The sequence below is a fragment of the Rosa chinensis genome, chromosome 6 (genome assembly GCF_002994745.2).
Source record: "Rosa chinensis cultivar Old Blush chromosome 6, RchiOBHm-V2, whole genome shotgun sequence".
Taxonomy (NCBI): domain Eukaryota; kingdom Viridiplantae; phylum Streptophyta; class Magnoliopsida; order Rosales; family Rosaceae; genus Rosa; species Rosa chinensis.
The window spans coordinates 9026011-9048492 of NC_037093.1; positions in this window are offsets into that span (position 1 = coordinate 9026011).

Consider the following 22482-nt stretch of genomic DNA (forward strand, 5'->3'; position numbering starts at 1 on the left):
TGTGCCAAATGGATTAAAACCATCACTAGCCAAACCAAGGCGAACATTGCGTGCTTCACTTCCAAATGTTGGGTGAATACTATCAAGTTGCTCCCATGCCTTGGAATATGCCGGGTGTCTCAAAACATCATCTTTTGGTCTATGTTCAGCATGCCAAATCTTGGACTCAGCTGTATATCCTGACAGGTAAAGCCGTTGAAGTCTTGGGCCCAATGGGAAGTATCGTAATACCTTTTGAGGAACTCGAGAACGACTTGGATTCTCAGAATATGCAACTCTCTTGTAATGAGAAGATCCACAGACATGGCATGGTGTATCATTGGCATGTTCTTTGTAGTACAACATACAATCATTTGGGCAAGCATCAATTTTTTCATATGTCAAACCCCAAGTAAGTAATGAACTTCTTCACCTTGTAAAAGGATTCAGGCAAATCCACATTTGGGAACCACTGTTTGTGAGGGTCAACATTGCATTCAAGCATGAATCAGTCATACCAAACATAGTTTTGTTCTGGTACAAACGCACCAAAAATAATAGTTTTGACTTGCCACAACCTGGATACAATTCTGTTTGGGCCTCCTCGACCATTTTGAAGAACTTGGCAGCATATAGGGAGTTAGCCCTTGTGGAGGAGAGGACTGTTCATCAACAACATCTGGTTCAGCCATATAATCATGCATCCCAAAGGCATCAGCCAACAAGCTGGACATATCCTCATTCTGAAACATATGGTGAATTTCATCAGTTACATTAGGCACCGTCTCGCCATGCTTGTCCCAGATACCATTAGCATAAATATCATCCATTCCACTTATCTGTAGATGATCTTCAACATCTGTAGCTGATCTCTGATGTCTATTACCACAAACTTTACACGAACACTTGATGTTTCCAACAATCCTAGCAACAGCCACTGCATGGGAGATGAAAGCTCATAGGTCAATCAAATATTCATCACTACGCCGGTGCAAAAATACCCATTCTTTATCCATAATACTGAAAATGAGGCAGGACAAGAAAAATGGCACCTTTCAGCTGCAATGGTTTTCAGTAAGAATGATTGTGCAACACCCTCGCTATCATAGCTGTAATTTGTAGTGTAAATGACATCCACTCTTGAGAAGCCTAAGACCTTGAATTATATAGAGACAAAGTTGCCAATCAACCCACAAATCTACAACCTATAGAAAAGCAAAACTTTCAAATAATTTCCATAGTGGCATAAGTGGAAGAAATTTCAACATAACAATTAAAAGAATTACTGAATATGAATCTAATCAAATTAGAAACATAAATGAGAAAAGAAACCAGCTCAACAACTGAAATGCCTTTCAAACTTAGGACGGAGAAACTTGTTGACAACCTAATAACGTAAATCATAAATCACATTACCATAGTTCTATTCAACATTCAAATTTCATTGTAATGAACTCACATTTCAAATTCACAATAGTATTGAAAAACACAAATGTCCTTCCAAAACAATTTTCAAACTTCAGAGGGAACAATGTATGAATTGACAATTGATAATAGAACCCAAATTTTGAGCTAAAATAAGTATTCCACTCATATTACAAGTCCAATTATAAATGAACAAAGGAACTATTACTTTCACTGCACAACGTCAAAGAAACATTGATAAACTTAAATATAGAGTTGGTGGGCACAAAGAAGAGATATCAAGCTTTGGAAGAACTGAAGCAAAATTTTGCTCTGAAATGTCCCAAACTCTGAAAATTAATTACTAATTTTCATCAATAATTGAAACCCAATAAACCCATTAAGCATGAGAATTAATTTTCCTACTTTCAAACTGACGGTATCATTGAGGAATGAGAAGCACCTTTGAACGCATAGAAGAAGAAGCCAGGGAAGTGAGGCTTGGTGCTCTTTGCATACCCACGAACAAATTGGTGAGATGGCAGTTTGGAATGGGATCGATTCCGGAGACTCAAATAACCTGGGAACTTGATAGAATACTAGAAACTAGGACACATGGTGCTGGTTGCGATGAGTAAAACATTGATTATTGATTAAGAAGAATAATTTGGGTGGAGCGAGAAGAATGAGAGAGAAATAGATCTGGGTAAGAATGAGAGAGAAATGGAGGGAAGAGATGTGTGTGTTGGCGCCAAAGGTTGTGAAGAAGTGGAGAGAGTTTGGGTCAATATACGCTTTCTTTTCTCTGTCTTCTGAGGCTTGACACAATACACAATGGAAGGGGAAGAGAGACTAAGATAAAATAGGTATTTCAGTGGGTATGTGGTACTATTTGTATCATATAGGGACACTTCTTATGTTCCTTTTCACAGAGGAGAGAGAATGTGGAGATTAAAATTACATATTTTCAATGTGTATGTGGTATTTTTATCAAATGCATGGGGACACTTCATGTGTTCCTTTTCTAACAAAAGACACACATATCTTCTTATGTGCCTATTGCTCACTTAAAGGCACACATCTTTCATTTGTCCCTATTTTATGTGTCCCCTTAGGGCCTTTTTCTAGTAGTGAGAACACTCAATAAATTTCTTGACACTTGTTTAGTAAAAAACCAAAACCTTTCTCCACCTCTCACAAAAAAGAAGAAGCAAAAACATTGTCCCACTGCCAATGGAATTCCAAAAGTTAACATAAAGCATAATAAGTAAACTAATTTGACTCGGCCCTAGCCTTGATCCATCTCACACGCAGGCGCTCCATAAGAATCCTTAGTCAAATGACATTTTTTCAATAAAATCAAGAAAATACCTCTTAAAATGAAGAAGAGGAAAATAAATATAAGAAATCTAACAAACCAACACATTCAAATATGAGCCCTGCAAGACCTTCACGATGGTATGTGTGCCTTGATTAGTGTCATGTGCTCGGTATATACCTATGAATATAGAGGAATGTTAGAACTTGGAAATATTATGTCTTTCCTTCACAAAAGAAAAGAAAAGAAAAGATAGCAGGAACAAACAAAATAATCAACATCGACCGATACTTACTGTTCTATCTACCATTCCAAGAAGCTCTCCTTTTTCAAATGGGATCAAGGCTTCCACGCATACTATAGAGTCCTGTTAAACAGAAGACATTCTTATCTTTTAACTTATAGGAACATAGACATTACTTGAAAGTATATATAAAATAAATTAGAAGTACCTCTAATTTTGCTTGGATTGCACTGCAAAAATGATTTAAGCCCTGACCACTAAGAGCAGATATGCAAACAACATCATCTCTTTTCTGCTTCTATTCTAATGCTGTCAGGATTGCTCACCTTATCAACCTGCAAAAGATGTACGTAGCTGTCTATCATCAATCTTGTGCGTTTCCATAGATTTCTCTGTATGTAATATCAAAGCTCAATTTGACTAAAGTAACTAAATGCATATGTACATTATGATCCCCACCACTAATAGTAACATACGTCGACAAAACCCTTTATATCCCATTCTATCAGAAGAGAAATGGAATTTGCTACCATGAAGTGGATTGAATGTTTACAGAAGAGAGCACATATAAGTACTACAATTGTGCATAAGCCTAGCTGCTATCAGACAATAATATCACATGTGATTGTTAAGAGAGATGTCAGAGATGTAGTTCAATATGTGGCTATGCTTGGTCTTCTTGATCTGCAATGTAGCAACAAGCTTTGTCTATTGTACTTGGGTGAGAGAGCATGAGTTGTCTCCCAATATTGTCTTGTGCTGTGTTGGGTGTGTGGATCTGATTCCTCATAGGATAAGAATTTGTTAATCCTTGATCAAAGAGGAGTTTTGATTGTTTCCTACCTGCTTACATAATCCTACTTAGTAATGGTTTCTATGTCTATTGGGAATAGGTTTCCAATGTCTTATAGGGTCTAGTTAGATATCTATAAACAGGGGCATAGTTTGTAGTAGTAGATCAAGTCTTTGAAGCATTAAACAAAGAGAGCAAGTGAGGTCTTGAGAGTTGGTGAGAACTTCTTATGAGAGATTCTTGTATTCTTGTTCGTGTATTCTTCTTCTTCTATAGTGAAACCTAAGCAGCTCGGGGACGTAGGCAAAGTTCTTTGCTGAACCTTGTTAACAAGTTCGTGTTTGTTTTCTCAATCGTTTATCTATATTGTTTTGCACTTGTCTGCTTCCGTAAGAGGAATTTTAGGTCAAATTCCTAACAAAGTGGTATCAGAGCTTAGGCTCTAGAGTGGAAACAATGAGCATAGAAGACGTTGAGAAGAGGGTCGATAAGTTCGACGGTAATGACTTTAGCCTATGGAGGTCACAAATCGAGGACTACTTGAATATGAAGAAGCTTGCTAAGACTTTAGAGGGCTACTTGAATATGAAGAAGCTCCCAAAAGATATGAAGGAGGAAGAATTTGTCGAGATGGATAGGATGGCCCTTGGAGCAGTTCGACTATCGCTTTCGAATGATGTACGGCGATTTGTTATCAAGGAGAATACGTTGAAGGGGATGATGGATAGTTTGTCCAACATGTATGAGAAGCCCAATGCCATTCAACAGTTGTACTTGATGAGGCAGTTGTTCACTTTGAAGATGGGTAAAGGTATATCTGTTTGCCAGCAAGTTGGGATAGTTGGTGATATTATCGAGCAACTAGCATCGGTGGATGTTAAATTCGATGAACACATCAAAGCTTTGGTGTTGTTGACTTCCATGCCTTCGGATTGGGATGTGACTATGAACTTGATTTGTAGTGGAGCTAGGACTACGAAGAAGCTGAAGTTTAATGATGTGTGTGACATTCTTCTGAATGAAGAGATGCGAAGACAAAATAACCTTGAAGATCCTTCAAGTTATGCGCTCTTTATAGAAAATAGAGGTAGAACGTTCAACAAGAACTTAAACAACAATCGTGGAAGGTCCAAGTCTAGGGCACCTGGAAAAGGCTGAAGCGTGTCCAAGTCAGGAAAGTGATCCAATGGGTGTTGGCATTGTGGGAAATCTGGACATGTCAAGAGAGATTGTAACAAGTGGAAGGAGACAATGAAGATGGCAAACACAGCCGAGTTTGATTCGGATGCACTTGTACTAAGCATTACTGAAGCACCATTGGAGTCAAGGATCATAGACTCTGGAGCGTCATTTCACTCAACTTCACAACAAGAGCTTATGGTGAATTACCGACGTAGTAATTTTGGCAAAGTGTTTCTTGCTGATGGTGGAGCCTTGGAGATTGTGGGAAGGGGTGATGTTAAGATTTCGCTATCAAATGGTGGAACATGGACCTTGACCAATGTTAGACACATACCGCGGTTGAAGAGGAATTTGATCTCTGTGGGTCAGTTGGATGATGAAGGATGTCGCACTACCTTTGAGAAAGGTACGTGGAAGGTGTGTAAAGGAGCTATGGTGTTAGCTCGTGGAATCAAGACGAGGACACTTTATACGACCTTGAATATTGTTGTTATTGTTGAGAACAATGAAGGCAATGTGATCGTTGAGAAAAATGAAGATGCATACTTATGGCATCGTAGACTTGGGCACATCAGTGAGAAAGGTATGGGTGTACTTCAGTCGAAGGATAAACTACATGGTGTGGACTCAGTGAAGATTGGGCTTTGTGAAGACTGCATATTTGGGAAGCAAAAGGTTGTTAGTTTCTCAAAGGGTGGCAAGGCACAAAAAGATACAAAACTAGAGTTGGTTCATACTGACGTGTGGGGACCTACACCGGAGCTTTCGTTAGGTGGCTTAAAGTACTATGTGACTTGTATTGATGACTCCACAAGGAAAGTATGGGTTTATTTCTTGAAAAATAAATGGGAAGTATTTGATACTTTCAAGAAGTAGAAGGCGATCGTAGAGAATGAGACCGGGTTGAAGATCGAATGTCTGAGGTCGGATAATGGAGGTGAATAATGTGGTAATGATTTCCAAGAGTATTGTGCAGAGAATGGGATTAGGATGGAGAAGACAATTCCCGGAACTCCACAGCAGAATGGAGTGGCTGAACGTATGAATAGGACTCTGAATGAGCGCGCAAGGAGTACGAGGATACACGCAGGATTGCCAGACATGTTTTGGGCTGATGCGGTTAATACTGCTGCTTATTTAATTAACCGTGGACCATCAGTACCATTGAATCATCTCCTACCTGAGGAAAAATATAATGGAAAAGAGATAGGCCTACCGCATTTAAGAGTGTTTGGTTGCGTGTCATATGTTCACATTGAGTCCGGTGAGAGAAGCAAGTTGAATCCCAAGTCTCAAAAGTGCATATTCATAGGCTATGGTGGTGACGAGCATGGCTATAGGTTTTGGGATATGCAGAATAAGAAAGTTGTAAGGAGCAGGAATGTCATCTTTAATGAAGAGGTGATGATGTACAAGAATAGGCAAGCAGCAGAGCCTAAAAGTCCTATAATTAAAGATTGGTAGTTTGCAAGGTTGGACGAATTGTCCAATGAAGATGTGTTTAAGGGAAATCATGGGGAGGAACGACAACAACAAGAAGCTCCTGAGGTCGCACAACCTGAAGAACAAGTTCCTAGTGATGAGCTAGTGACACCTCTTTTTGTGCCAAGAGTATCGTCAAGAAGTACTAAAGGAATACCAGCTGATAAATACTCACCTTGTGCTAACTATTTGCTATTAAATGACTGTGGTGAACCCGTGACTTATGATGAGGCAATGCAACATAAAGATTCCGCTAAGTGGAAGGGTGCCATGCAAGATGAGATGGACTCTCTCATGTCCAACAATACTTGGGAGTTAGCTAAGTTACCAACAGGCAAGAAAGCATTGCATAACAAATGGATTTACAAGATTAAGCAAGAAGTTGATGGGAGCAAACGTTACAAGGTAAGGTTGGTTGTGAAAGGTTTTCAGCAAAGGGAGGGAATTGATTTTGATGAGATCTTTTTGCCAGTTGTGAAACATACCACAATCCGGGTGGTGCTTGGTTTAGTGGAAGCTAAATGTCTGTATTTGGAGCAGCTAGACGTCAAGACTGCTTTTCTTCATGATGATTTAAAGGAAGTCATATACATGAAGCAACCATAAGGTTTTATAGCACCTGGTAAGGAGGACTTGGTATGCAAATTGCAAAAGAGCCTTTATGGCTTGAAACAAGCCCCAAGACAGTGGTATAAGAAGTTTGATGCTTTCATGTGTGGGAGTGGCTATAAAAGATGTCAATTCGATCACTGTTGTTACTTCAAGAGGTTTGACAAATCTTATATCATTCTTTTACTATATGTGGATGATATGTTGATAGATGGGGAAGACTTCAATGAAATTGAGAAGTTGAAGAGAGAGATGTCAAACCAATTCGCAATGAAGGATTTGGGTAAGGCGAAGAAAATCTTAGGTATAAAGATTATCTGTGATAAAGTGGCTGGTACTCTGAAGCTTTCACAAGCGGATTATGTTGAGAAGGTGCTTAAGCGATTCAATATGGATGAATCGAAGGCTGTAGGAACACCGTTGGCGGCTCACTTTAAATTGTCCAAGGAACAATCACCCAAGAGCGAAAAAGAGAGAGAATATATGAAGAATGTACCTTATGCATCGGCAGTTGGATGCTTAATGTATGCTATGGTGTGTATTAGACCCGATATTGCTAATGCAGTTGGAGTTGTGAGTAGGTACACGAGTAATCCAGGAAAGCAACATTGGGAGTCTGTGAAGTGGATCATGAGGTATCTTCGGGGTACTATTGATATGTCTCTTTGTTTCAAGAGAGGTAGTGCTGAACTACAAGGATTTGTTGATGCAGACTTAGCAGGAGATCATGATACTTGTCGGAGTACTACTGGTTATGCGTATAATGTTGGTGGTGCTGCCGTATCTTGGGTCTCAAATTTGTAAGGGCAAGTAGCCCTGTCTACAACGGAGTCCAAGTATGTAGCAGTCTCAAAAGCTGGTAAGGAGATGGTGTGGCTAAAGGGTCTGTTGGAGGAATTGGGTAAAAAGCAAGAGAATTGAATTGTACATTGCACAGTGATAGTCAAAGTGCAATTCACTTGGCAAAGAACCCTGCTTTTCATTCAAGGACTAAACACATTCCTATTAAGTATCACTACATACGAGACCTCGTGGAGAATGAAGTGCTGCAATTGTTGAAGATTCAAGGAAGTGAGAATCCTGCTGATATGTTGACTAAGTCTGTGTCAATAAGTAAACTGAAGCTGTGCTTGGCTTCAGTTGGTCTCCAAGTTTGAAGAAGGAGATGTTGGCTGTGATAATGGGTTTTGTGTTGGCTATGATTGAAGAGTATTGAAGAATGTTAGCAACTGGCGTAATCGGCTCCAAGTGGAAGATTGTTGGGTGTGTGGATCCGATTCCTCATAGGATAAGGATTTGTTAATCCTTGATCAAAGAGGAGTTTTGATTGTTTCCTACCTGCTTACATAATCCTACTTAGTAATGGTTTCTATGTCTATTGGAAATAGGTTTCCAATGTCTTATAGGGTCTAGTTAGATATCTATAAATAGGGGCATAGGTTGTAGTAGTAGATCAAGTCTTTGAAGCATTAAACAGAGAGAACAAGTGAGGTCTTGAGAGTTGGTGAGAACTTCTTGTGAGAGATTCTTGTATTCTTGTTCGTGTAACACTATCAAAGAAGCAGCAAGTGGTAGCACTTTCATCAGCTGAAGCAGAGTATGTTGCAACAAATAGGTGTACTACTCATGCAATTTGGCTGCGTCGAATTCTTGGAAACTTGCACCAAGAACAGAAAAATCCTACAACAATCTTCTGTGATAATAACTCAGCAATCTCATTGTCAAAGAATCCAGTTTTTCATGAGAGGACAAAGCATATTCATGCCAAGCATCATTACATTCGAGATTTGGTGAAGATGAAAGAGGTTGCAGTTCACTATTGTCCATCTGGAGATCAGGTAGTTGATATATTTACAAAGCCTCTGAAAACAGTTGCTTTCTTGAAGCTGAAGGAGCTAATGGGGATGATGAAGTATGAAGATCTCGACTTGGTTTAAGGGAGGCTGTTGGAAAAGTAAACCAAGCCTCATTTAAATAATTGTCTATTCTATTGTAATAGTTACCTAGTGATGTGCTTTAGTGTGGTACTGTTGTTTGGAGTGGCTCTAGGTGAACTATTCTAGGCTGCTGTCCTTTTTTGGCGTAAATTACTCTAGCATGCTGGCTCTTTGGGTTTAGAGCAGCTTTTGCCTTAAACTATTAGTTGTTGCTGCACAGCTATTATATATGGTTGTGCCTCTTGTACTTTTGGCTAAAAGGGGTGTAAGAGTGTGATTAATGATATGTTCCCTTGTTGCTCCAGTATTCTTGACTTTGTGTGTGTGTGATAGATTTGCTTGCGTGAAATGTGTATTGTTTCTACATGGACTGAAGCACAACTTCATGCCGAGACAAAAAGTACGGCTGCACTACTCCGGTGATCACGTACAACAAGAAAAATGAACATGAAAGGACATGTGCATATTAGCCTAGTTGTTCATGCCCGTATTTGGGTTGCGAGTTTGTCTCATCAGCCATGGAGTTATACCGGCATTACAGCAATAATCATGGGGATTCTGCAATAGAGTTCATGAGCGACAATTTGTTTTCCATTACATGCATTGAGCCATTGAGGAAGTATGAGAAGTTTGTTGTTCTTCGAGATAGGGATGTAGGTACTTTATTCATTCTTCACAATAGTGTTGATGATCTGGGAAAATGTGGTCAGCATTAGCTGTATTCATCCCATCTTCAATGAGGGTTTCATCTATAATCTTGTCGTTAGACACAGAGAAAGTGATTCCCTCAAATTACGGTCAATGACGCAAAGCATTTGAAGCCTGAAGGCTGATCCTAGACCTCCTAGTTTCCTTCTAATCTCGCGTAAGTTCTTCTCTTTGGATTCAAATTACGGTCAGCTCGAGATGGATGTGCGCATATATGGCGTAAGTGATGGCCATTGCCCTAAATGACATGACTGAGCAGTATATTTTCTTCAAGAGATTTTTGGTATTGATTTTGTTGGCTAGAAGAAAACTGTCCTCAGTCAGCTCTGCTGTTTGATTCATTCTTAATTGAGTTGCTGAATTGAGCTATGGTTGTCATGTACATTAGGCACCCTCACCTGTCCTCAGTCTTTATGCAATCATGCACATGAGTCACCTCTCCTTTTCATATTCGATAATGGAATAGCATTGTGTGATTGTCAGGTGAGGGTGTCCTCAATAATTTTCTGCAGATATGAAGATAATTATGTCCCTATCTATATTGCAGAATCGGATCACAACTCCATAATTAAATATTTTTCATATATCACATCTGCTTTAGTTGAATCAAATAGAATAAATATTGTATGTGTTTAATCCTAAGTGAGAAATTGCAGAATCTAATCAACTCTATAGTTAAAATATGTATGACAGATAATAATTTTCTACTTTAGTCGAATACAATCGAAAGAATAAGAACATATATATGTATTTAGTCTTAACTGAGAAATTGTTAGGTACTTACAAAAAAATTGACTTACTAGGGATGAAAAACGTCGTAAAAACATGAAAAAGCGTCACAAAAAGTTTTTTTACGACGGTTAAGCACGTCGCTAAAAATCACGTAGCAAATGTTTGACCATTATTTACAATGGAAAACACATGTTGTAAATACTATTTCCGACAGAATTTGCAACACATTTTTATATGTCATAAAAAATGCACTATCAATCAAAAAATTATTGACGACATTAGAGCCCCGTCGCAATTTCTCTCATTTTTCAAAATACTTTTTAATAAAATCTACTTTCAATCTACTATTTTCCAATACACTATTGACGTTGTTTCCCAGTACGATCTTAGTTATATATCATATGATAAAAAAATAAACTTATATTAATAAAAAATTGAATATCGTTAGACAACAATATCATGAAAATAATCATGAGGTCGTTTTCAAAGTAGATAAACTACATGTTTGAGCAGCCTTGTATTCTTATTCCTACTACTCTTGAAACCAACAGTCTTCAAGCTATTCAACAATGAAGTCTTCTATACTTGGATGTCAATCCGCTAGAAGATATCCAGGTGCTTCTTGTTTTCTTGATCCAATTCGTATTTCTCTTTTTTCTATGTCCCTGACTCCCTGGGCAAGCCAATGGTGTCACAGAGACACTATCTGACAATGATGTCCTCTTTTTATTGAGACTTCTTGTGGTAGTAAAATCTCCAAATTTAATCTGTACATTGCTTTTGGGCTTATGAGCACCACAACAAAAGTCCTCATTTCCGACGAAAATTTCCGACGGCACAAAATTGCCCTCACAAAAAGACTCCTTTTTCGACCACAAAAAATGGTCGTCGGAAATGTTCTGTCAAAATATATTTTATTTCCGAGGGACAATATGCGGTAGGAAAAGAGTTCCAATTTCGTCAGAAAAACAAAAAAATTGGCGGGACCTTTTGGTGCCAGTATTATTTTCAACAACATTTTGTGTCGTCGGTAATGATAGACCTATTTCCGAGAGGCAGTTGACTTTGTCGAAAATGATTTCTTAATTGCGAGGGCAACAAAGTACCCTTGGTAATGAACAAAGTATTTCCGACGGCTAGTGACCCTTGAAAATATTTCTCTAAATTGTATTATTTTTATAAAAATATTATGTCAAAGAGGAGAATTGAACATAGGATCTCTAACTTTCAAAATTAATTTTACCATTTTTCCACAGGTTAATTGATGAGTATATTATTAGTTTATTTGAATTGATGCATATAAACAAAACAATTTTATTATATATTGGTTATAAGGTAAGATCAGATAAATCTCATAATATATACATATTATACACACACACACACACACACACACACACACACACACACACACACACACACATATATATATATATATATATATTATAAGTCTCATAGTTATATATACATAATACGTATGTGTTTTGAATTTATATATATAAGACTTGATCTATCGATCATGCTAATTGGGAGGTTCCGCCCTAACCCAATATATTATTAGTTACGAAAGTAGATAAGAGATCATCTATGGTAAATCACGATTATGCTAATTTGGAGATTCCGCGCTAACTGGGATGCTAACTAGGAGATTCCGCATCTTTAGATAAGAGATCATGCTAACTGGGAGATTTCGCCCTAAAACCCTAAACCTTAATAGTAAATCATGATTATGACTACATTAACAATCATCGATTGTACTAGAAACTTGTATAAGTGGTCTACTCATGAAGACCTAAAATTGAATAGTGGATATGTCGATATATGAAATTGAAAAGTGGGTCTCACATGCAAGAGATCTCTTAAAATGGCCAAAGAAAATATCCGTTAGTGGAAGACTCCTACACACACACAATTCAATTCATTGTTGATCGATCATGCAATAGTTCCTTCTAGACAATTTAAATAGACAACTTGATGATTGATACAGAACTAGAATCACTCAAAAATAATATTTCTACATTTAGTTATGAATTTCTGAACGTAAGTGTTAGTAAAGTTTCTTATTTTTAACCTAGGTAAACGTTTACTTAAAACTGTACCAATCCATTAAGAAACTTGAAATAGTTCCTTCTAGAAAATTTAAATAGACAACTTGATAATTGATACAGAACTAGAATTACTCAAAAATAATATTTCTACATTTAGTTATGAATTTCTGAACTAAGTGTTAGTAAATTTTCTTATTTTTAACCTAGATAAACGTTTACTTAAAACTGTACCAATCCATTAAGAAACTTGAAATAGTTCCTTCTAGACAATTTAAATAGACAAATTGATGATTAATACAGAACTGGAATCACTAAAAAGTGATATTTCTACATTTAGTTATGAATTTCTGAACTTAAGTGTTTGGAACACAAAGAAGATTATGAAAGAGTGAAAGGCCAAGTTGAATCTCTGACAGATAAATTGGACAAGTAGACTCAAATTATTCAAAGTTTGCTGCCTAATACCTCAGACAATTCTAAAGCAAGAAACTCACATTCTGTGGTACTATTTCTAACTTTCAAATATTTGTATATGTTGCTATTGTTCATGCTATTTACTGCATGTTTTAGCTCTTACGTATTTTGCATTCTAACTTCTGTGTTTTTCTTTTACAATAGGACAATATTGCAACAGATTCAAGTGCACACCATGATGAAGATGGTACTGATGAAGATGGTGATGAAGATGTTGCTGATGAATATGATGCAAACTCTAATGAGGACTTTTATTAGCTATATTGTTAGCTTCCTTGCTTAAGAATGATTATATTATAAAGACCAAATATTGAATATTTATCTTTATCTGAACATGTATGAATGATTAACTATGTTTCTTCTAATGCAATTTTTTTTTTATGAAGATTTAATTGTCTCCTTGTATGTTTAATAAAAAAATTATCTTGATTCATCTACCTCTTCCAATCAGGTTAATTGACAATTAAATTGAGTGGGAGGAAAAACAAATTGCTGACAAATTTCAATGAACAAATCTCGTGAAAAACATTTCCGACTACAATATCATTCTCGGAAATATTAGACTATATTTTTCCGACAGAAAATATCAATTTCCGAGGAAAATATGACCCTCGAAACTTATTCATTTTCGATGCCAAATAGTCATCGGAATTAAATATTCATATCGGAAATAGTTTTTTCCGACCACTACTATTCGTCGGAAATAAGTCCTTGGAAACAAATGGATTGGCTAGCAACCAATTTTTTCCTACAAGCAACGAATTATTTCCAACAAACATATTTTGTCGGAAATACTATTTGTCATCGTTGAGGAGTGACAATTTCTGACCACCGAAAAATTATTTACGACCACATCTGGCTGTCGGAAATATATCTTTTTCCGAGGGTTGGTCGGAAAAAGACTATTTCCGATGATATTTTTTCCGAGGACCACCGAGGGCACCTAGCTGTCGGAAATAGCTTTTTCCGACGGGGAAAGTGCCTTTTCCGACCAAACGCCACCCTTGGAAATGACTATCATTGTTGTAGTGGAGTCTAGTCTACGGCCTGCATGTTCACAAGATCTTAAGTTAGTTCACAGTCGAGACTAGAGTCATCCAAAATTCATTTATCTGAGCTCAGTTAAAGATGATAACAGTAATCAATAAAGTCTAAAAGAATACTGAAAGTAAAGTATTAAAGATAATCAATTGATATATGATTATTCAAAATCAAGCAATGGTAGCACAAAGTAATACAGTAACCAAACCTTCCAATAATTATGCATTATGTACAATTGATAAAGCAAAAGCCAATAGAAAATATCTTATATGCTAACACAATGACACAAAGAAAAGCCCCAATGCAGAAACCATTTAAATTAGAGGAGAAGAGCATACCTCCACAGCTCCACCCACACTACTTGTGAAGGAGAATTTCTTAGATGACAATGAGGTGTTGTCACCTGCATCAAGCAAAGCATCAACTTATTGTCAGTAGGACACAGTTCTCTTTCAAATACCATTAAGATAATTAGAGTATTCTAAAACCTTGGTTGCACTGACAGTTTTTTTGAAAGCGAAAGTTCATATATAGTCAATTCAATCACCTAGTAATTCAAATTGCAAAATTTGATAAATCTTACCAAATAAAATAACACCAATTACCAAATACACTTCAAGTAGATACAAAGCATCAATGAACGTCGAAAATTATTGCAGAACTTAGGAGTAGAAAATTGTTGGTTTCTAAAGTTTCTCATGTCACTTGGGTTTTTAGCCCCAGACTCTGATACATCCATTTCTGCACATAAAAAACAAGAATTCATTCCCTACATTGGACATTAACTGATGAAATTTGAAGAATTAAACTAGGGAAAAAAAAAAAAGCAAGATACCATTGGAGATCCATATATAGAGTATAGACCACCCCAAAGTGAATGTCGAAATCAAATTGAAGTGCAACAGAACATAAATCATAAACCGATCCAGGTGAGTAGATTCATCAAACCACAAATGTAAAACATTATTAAGAAAATTGAATAAGTTTATCTAAATTCGACGGAGAGCGTCTTCGTTTATGATTGAGACAATAAGAAAGAGATCCAATGTACTCCAACTAAATATGAGAGCAAGTGAACAATAGTCATAAATTCACCCTGTAATCAGAACTCCAAAGCCCTAAACAACAGCAAAGCAAGTTACCTGATTCAGAGAGATGGAAATCTGTTGAGAGTGTTGAGCGAAAAAGAAACAATGAGAGATTCATGGAGAGGTGGGCGGCTAATGCATGAGAGGGTCTGAGATAGGAGATAAAAATAAATTTTTTTTTTCTTTCAATATGTCGCTAAGGAATATGTTTTCATTTATTTACAGCAACAGAGTGCGACATTTTTTAATCAAGCGTCGTAAATCTATAAGCACCGATATTTACCGCGCAAGGTTTTAATAACCGTCCAATTTTTTTAATTATTTATGACGGCCACATCCATGTGTCGCAAGAAAAATGTCGTTAATAACTCTTTTTTTTGTAGTGTGTGTGTGTGTGTGTGTGTGTGTGTGTGTGTGTGTGTGTAAGTGAGTTCAAATTAACTTGATTTGTTTGGTTTTCCAAAGTCGAAAATGTTTGTTGCAAACTTATCTCTTATTACACACGTATTTGATCATTTCTTAATGCGAAGTAATTAGCAGAAGGTGTGAGTTATTAAAACTATAGCCACAAAATTATTTTACGGCCAGCAATTCGAAATCTTAAGATTTTTGAAAAAGAGGAAGTGCATGATATATTGTAAAAGTAAAGAGGGGTGCTGGTATTGTGTCGATTGACACATAAGTAAACTATAGCATGATCTCATGTCCAAACTAAATCCACTTCCCTAAATCTGCGCTTTCAAAATCTCTTTTAAAATGTGTAATAGTTATCGACATGTATGGCTGCTTTCATTTCAACTAACCTTTGCCTTACTTAATCTATGTTCCTCGTGAGCTAACGGCAAAGCAAGCTTTTCAGTTTATACATCAACCCTCTTCTTTTTTGCTATGGGATAAGCGTATATGGTCCAAATTTATTTTGCCTCGAATGTCCCTTCTTACCTGGAAGGTGCTGAGAGATAGAATTATTTCTGATGATTTTTTTACAGAGAAGGGGAGTTTCATTGGCTTCACGTTGTGTTCTTTGTGGTGTTAACACCGAATTTATTAGCCATATTTTTCTTCAATGCTTATTTACTGCTGCAATATGGAACAATATATTTTCTTTATTTGAACTACGTTAAGTTCCTTTATCCATTTTGGAGGCTTTTGAGAGGGGTCTAGCTAATGGACATAGTTCTCAGCTTAAAGAATTATGGTTGATTGGCTTTACTGCAGTTCTATGGTTTGTGTGACATGCTAGAAATAAGAGCAGATTTGATGGAAAGAATTTCTCAGTTGTTGAGATTGGAAGGCTTATTTCTAGCCATATACGTGCTGCAAGTAGTTTGGCTTGGGGTACCATGCATAACACCATTAATGATCTGCATATTTTGAAAGGTTTTGGGGTGCAATGTAGGCAGCGGCGTGCTCTGGTAGTCTTGGAGGTTAATTGGCATCCTCCTATAATTGGGTGGGTCAAGATCAATATTGACGGAGCATGGAAGCATGAGACAGGCAAGGGGGGTTATGGAGCAATTTTAGGGGATTATAGAGGTGGCTTTCTTAGAGCTTTTGCTTCTAATATTGATATTCCTAGCTCCGTGGCGGCGGAGGTTATGGCGGTTATTAAGGCAATTGAGATATCTTGGGTTCGTGATTGGAAGCATATTTGGTTAGAAGTAGACTCTTCCTTGATACTTGATTATTTTCGTAATCATTCTCTTGTGCCTTGGAATCTTCGAGTTCAGTGGAATAATTGTTTGTTCAAAACCTCTATGATGACATTTTGGTCTTCTCACATCTTCCGTGAAGGGAATAAAGTTGCAGATGCTTTAGCAAACTATTGTTCATCTTCTTCTGAAATGGTGTGGTGGGATTCACCTCCTTCATTTATCCTTTTGCACTACGAGAATGATCGTCCGGGTCTTCCTCAATTTTGTTTTCGTTAACTAGTTAGAATTTCATTATGCTTGTTTTTTTGAATTGGGAGTTTTAGGTTTTTGGTCCCCCTCCTTTGTACTCTTTTTTCTTTTAATCTCATGGAGTGATAGAGAGGTTCCTCCTCTTCTATTTCTCTTGTTACCATAAAAAAAATATAAAAAATATAAAAAAAAATTCTATGTTCCTCGTGCTTATTTGGATCGAGAAAAGTAAAAGGGAAAACATCACCAATGGTCACTGAGTTATGACTTATTCGACACTTAACTCATTGTATTTTCAACAACATCACTTCACTCATTCAATTTAACTCACTGTCGTTAATTCTGTCATTAAAAGCTATTAAAATTGAGGGTATATTTGTCTAAACACTAAAAAAATGCATTTCTAACATTTTTTTTTAAATAAAAAGACAATTTTTTTTTTCAAATTATATTTAAGTTAAAAAAATCATTTTTTATTAGAAATCTCATAAATTTAAAAAATTTAAAAAAGTCTAATAAATGTAAATTGAGGGTATATTTGTCTAAACACTAAAAAAATACATTTCTAACTTTTTTTTAAAAAAAAAAAGACAATTTTTTTTTCAAATTATATTTAAGTTAAAAAATAATTTTTATTAGAAATTGAAAAAAAGTCTAATAAATGTAGTTTTTTTAAGGGTTAATGCTCATACACCCCAAATCCGGGAAAATACTTCTCATACACCCCAGTGTCTTATTTTTTGTTCCTCCTTACACAAAACTTTCCTTGTTTTCTTTCTTACCTACCCATCTTTTCAAAATCCCTACCATTAGTATCCTTTCTCCCTTTATCTAGCAATTTTCTTTGCTATCTTTATTTGTCAGAGTCTGCGTATGCGTTAGTCACTTTCATATAGTTTTACTATCTATTTTATTGTTATATAAAGGTTTTAGAAACGTGGTGGGCCCATCAGAGTTTTGTTTGAATATATATGCAGAGTTAACAGTCATCCTCTGATTCAAAGGTAAACAGTACGAATTACTATTCATAATTTCAATTGTAGACAGACTTGAGCTGGTTGCTATCTGCAAAAATACTAGCAAAGAATTGCAAAAGGAGAGAGAAAAATTGAGAAAATTGAAAGCCTATAGAGATAGTCTTAATAGAGAATCTCCCAACTACTGGGATATCATCTATAGACTCCAAACTAGAATCTATAGAATAGAACAAGATGTAGATAATCTTTTATATGTTCTGGAAGAGGAACAAAAACCTCTTGATTATTTGAGCATTGGTTAGATCCGCACATCACTGGTATCAGAGCTTGTAAAATAGCTCAAAGGAGAACCCCTCCTTAATGGGGACAATGTCAGAATTGTTATTAGAGAAAATAAATTCTCTACTGAAATCTTCTGATGAGAAATATCAGAAGCTGTTACTAGAATTATCTAGATGTCAAACTCATCTAGAAAAACTACCTGCTATAATCCACTAATTGGAAAGATTGGAAAACAAACTGGATTATATCAAGGAACTTCCAAAAACGGAAGAAGAAAAGCTAACGAGTGTTAGTAGAAAAATCAATGAACAGCAAAAAACGCTGAATTCTATACTGAAGGACAAGAAAGTGCCTACAATAAAAAAGAAAGCTAATGGATTCAAACCATTAGAGAAACCAGATTCAAATCTTGTTCCAAACATGATTTTTCTGGAACCATCTACTAGTCAGACTAGTATTCGGTATGAAAATCCGAAAGAAACTCGAGATGTCAAAATGATGAGCATCTTCGGGAAAAAGAAAGGAGTACAACTCCTGAATTCTGAAGAATTTGAATATAATGAAATCAAGCAAGAGGTAAAAAACGCCTCAATTCCAAAGCTAGATTTCAAACAGATCTACAAAAGGGGATCATTTGACCTGATGGACAGCCATCATTTCAAATTACTTGAATTCACAACCCCCTCAACAGCAGGAGGAGAGACAGATCTCTTGATGATCACTCCAGCTGAAGTTGCCAGAGCACAAGCAAAGAAGTATCAATTTATGCATATTGGAGCAGTCCAAGTCGGCATAAAGCTTTTGGCAAGAGAAGGCATCAACTGCTCAGTCCTATGTGTCCTGCAAGACAACAGACTGACAGACTTCCAAGCTAGTTTGTTGGGCACTCTAGAAGCATCACTGTGCAACCAAGTAGCATATTTCAACTGCTTCCCCAACTTCTTAACCAGCCTGAAGGATGCAGCCCACTGTCTCTGACTGAGAGTCAAGACAGATGGCATATCAATGAAAAATGATATGCAAGAATTGGCGATAGTATACAGAATATACTATAAACTGATGAGCACCACAGTAGAGCCGAAGACACAGATCTCCAACATCCCTGGTCTCACTACTGGATTCCTCACCAACCAGAAGAACCATTCACAGCAGATTCACAAGGTTGCTTGGAATGAAGTAACTTTTCCTATTGAATGGAAATTATCAGGTCCGAAGCTACCAGCAGAAAGTGCAAAAGCAAAAATCTACGAGAGTAGAAGAACTGGAGAAATCAGCCTCAACTTCGACAATCACAGAAAAAGTGATGTCTGTCCTGAGAACCTCAGGATAAACAAGAATCTTCTCAAAAGAAGCTACAGCACTAGAGAAGCTAGTGTCAGTGGTACAAAACCCACCATTGAAGAGCCAATATCAGAAGAAGATCTGGTAGCTGATCTAAACAGACCAGTCAACATGCTCAGAGCTGAGAGGCTCTATGATCTTTATGAAGAAGCTGAGAATTATGAAAGTCCTGAACGATTAGAAAAACTAATCGAAGAAATGAAAGAGTTTAAAATCAGAAAGACGAGAAAAGTCTTTCCTTATCAAGATCTTAAAATGGAAGATGGAGAGAGCTCCAGAACTTTCATAAGCAGAGAAAAAAGGGAAATAAAACTCCCATTTCAGAAAGCCCCCACGGGTAAAAAAGGGGAAAGAAATTCCCAAAGATTTGTCCCAGAGGACAATCTGCCAAGAGTTCCTATCACGAACTATGGCATCTGGTTAAATCTAGACAAGAGTCTAGACAAAAGAAAAACCATTGACCAATGGGTAGATAGCCTGATGATGGCTTCTGCACTTACCCTTGGTAAATTTGAAGCACCAGATTTGCAGGTGTACTATGAAACTACTCTTACTGGAGTGGCAAAAAAGTACTACCTATCCTTCAAAGAAATTGCCAAAGGAAAATTCAAACTCTCCGTATGATTTTGCAGTACCCCTGTACGATTAGTTCTGTGGAGATCTTTCAAATCTGAGTGAGAAAGCCAAAGAAACGGCAAAGTCAAATATCTATGCTCTCAAGATCTGTGACATGAGATATTTCGAAGAATACCTGAATGAATTTCAGGAATATTACTGTACAATTGGTGAACTAGAGAATACTGATCTAGTCAATCTGTTGCACAGAAAGCTCCCTGAACCATGGAGAACAGCTGTGAGAGAAAGCATAGCTGAGAAATCAATTGAAAGATTTTCAGTTGGAGGGATTGCCGACAAAATCCGGCAATTACTGAAGGAGCAATGCAAAGCCAATCTTAGAGCTAAGATGGCCAAGAAGCAACTCAAAGGAGTTGAGAATTTCTGCTATGAAATACTGGATATGCCCACAAACTGGGGATGCCATGAATCCAAATTCCACAGAAAAAAGAAAAAAAATTATTACTTTAAAAAATTCAAAAAGAGTAATCAGAAGAAGGATTGGAAATTCAAGAGAAGTTCCAATTACAAGAAACAGCAGGATGAAGATCCTAAGAAGAAATTCTTCAAGAAAAAGAAGAATACTCATAAGCATAAACAACAACCTAGCAAGAAAGCTTGCAGATGTTGGTTATGTAAAGCTGAAGGGCACTATGCCAATGAATGCCCGGAAAAGGGTAAAAGATCTACTAAAGCTCTCTTCGAAGAATATGAGCAAATAGTAGAAACTGCAAACATGAAAGGCTATGAAATAGTCTATTCTGATGATGAAGACGACGACAAGTCAGTTTACTCTGCTTGGTCTGAAGAAGAAGAATCATCATCTGAGTCTGAGATAGATTCTGAAGTAGAGTACTTCGAATCCAGACAAATGAATGTTTTGAGAATCAAAAATGGGAAGAAAGCAAGACAGAATCTTTTATGTCTTCTTATCAGGTGAACCCTGGTACATTTGTTTGTGACTACTGCCTATGTCATGAAAAGAATGGTCTCCCAATGTTTTGTGAAGAGTCTAAGAAGACTTATCACAAAGAATGCTTCATAGCTGAAGCAAGAAGGAAAACCAAGAATGGCCTTGTAAGCCAATTGGTTGAACAAGAGTACGAAGAGTATTTCGCTGAGAAAAAAGCGAAAGAAGTTGAAACTCTGTTCTAGGAAACCATGGAACCATCTTCCTCAGAAATAAAGGAAGAAATCATCGGTGAAGAAAAAATCGATGAAGATATTGAACTGGTTGAAACACCAGAAATTGTTCCATAAGAATGTAAACCATTCATTCCTCAGGAACAAGCTCAGGAAAATGAGCTTCAACAATCGAAGGTCGTCTCTACTAGTAGATACAGCAACTACATAGAGATTGGACTGAAATTCCCTGATCACAAAAAATATCATCTACATGCTTTTGTAGATAATGGATCAGGATTTACTGTTGCAAAGAGATTTGCAATTCCAGATGAACTCTGGAAAGAAGATAAGAAAAAATCAGATACTGGTGTCACATTTGATGGAAGCCATCTCACCATGAAAAAAGTAGCAAAAAATGTTCATATCACCATTGGTGGAGGAACATTTATCATCCAGAATGTTTGGCAATCTGAAGGCCTAGGATCTGATTTCTTGTTGGGAAATGATTTTATTCTCCAACAAAGATTCATTCAGGATGAAGAAGCGATAGGCTTCAGGAAAGGAGAACGGGTGTTCTGGGCAGACCGACTCACACAAGCAAAAAGTGTGGTAGGTCCCGATTTTACTACTCAGTATCAGAGATCGCAACAGAATAGTGGTGATCTTACCCCTTACAAGCCCAAATTTGAGCCTATACTCCAAATCAAACAACAAGAAGAACTGCTTGTTGAAGAATCTTCTGAAGAAGAAGAAGAGGAAACTAGTGAAGATGAAGAAGCTAGTTTCATCCATGAGCATAACCTCAAGCACTTTCAAAACAAGCTTGAGTCTCAGAAAATTCCCACTCTTGAAAAAATCAAGAAACTACTCGAGCAGAATGTGGATACAAATCCTCAGAAGTTTTGGGAAAAAGACCCAGTGGTCTGTGAATTGAGATTGCATGACATGAATGCCATCTGTCATGTCAAAGCCATTCCTCAATACAAAGAGGAAGATCAGAAAGAATTCAGAATTGATATTGAAGATCTCCTGAAGAAGAGATTAATTCAACCTTCCACTAGCTCTCATCATGCTCTAGCATTCTACGTGAGAAATCATGCAGAAAATCTACGAGGCAAAGCTAGAATGGTGATTGACTACAGAGATGTCAATAAGAAGACTGTCAAAGATGGTTATCAAATTGCTCAAGTCAGAGTATT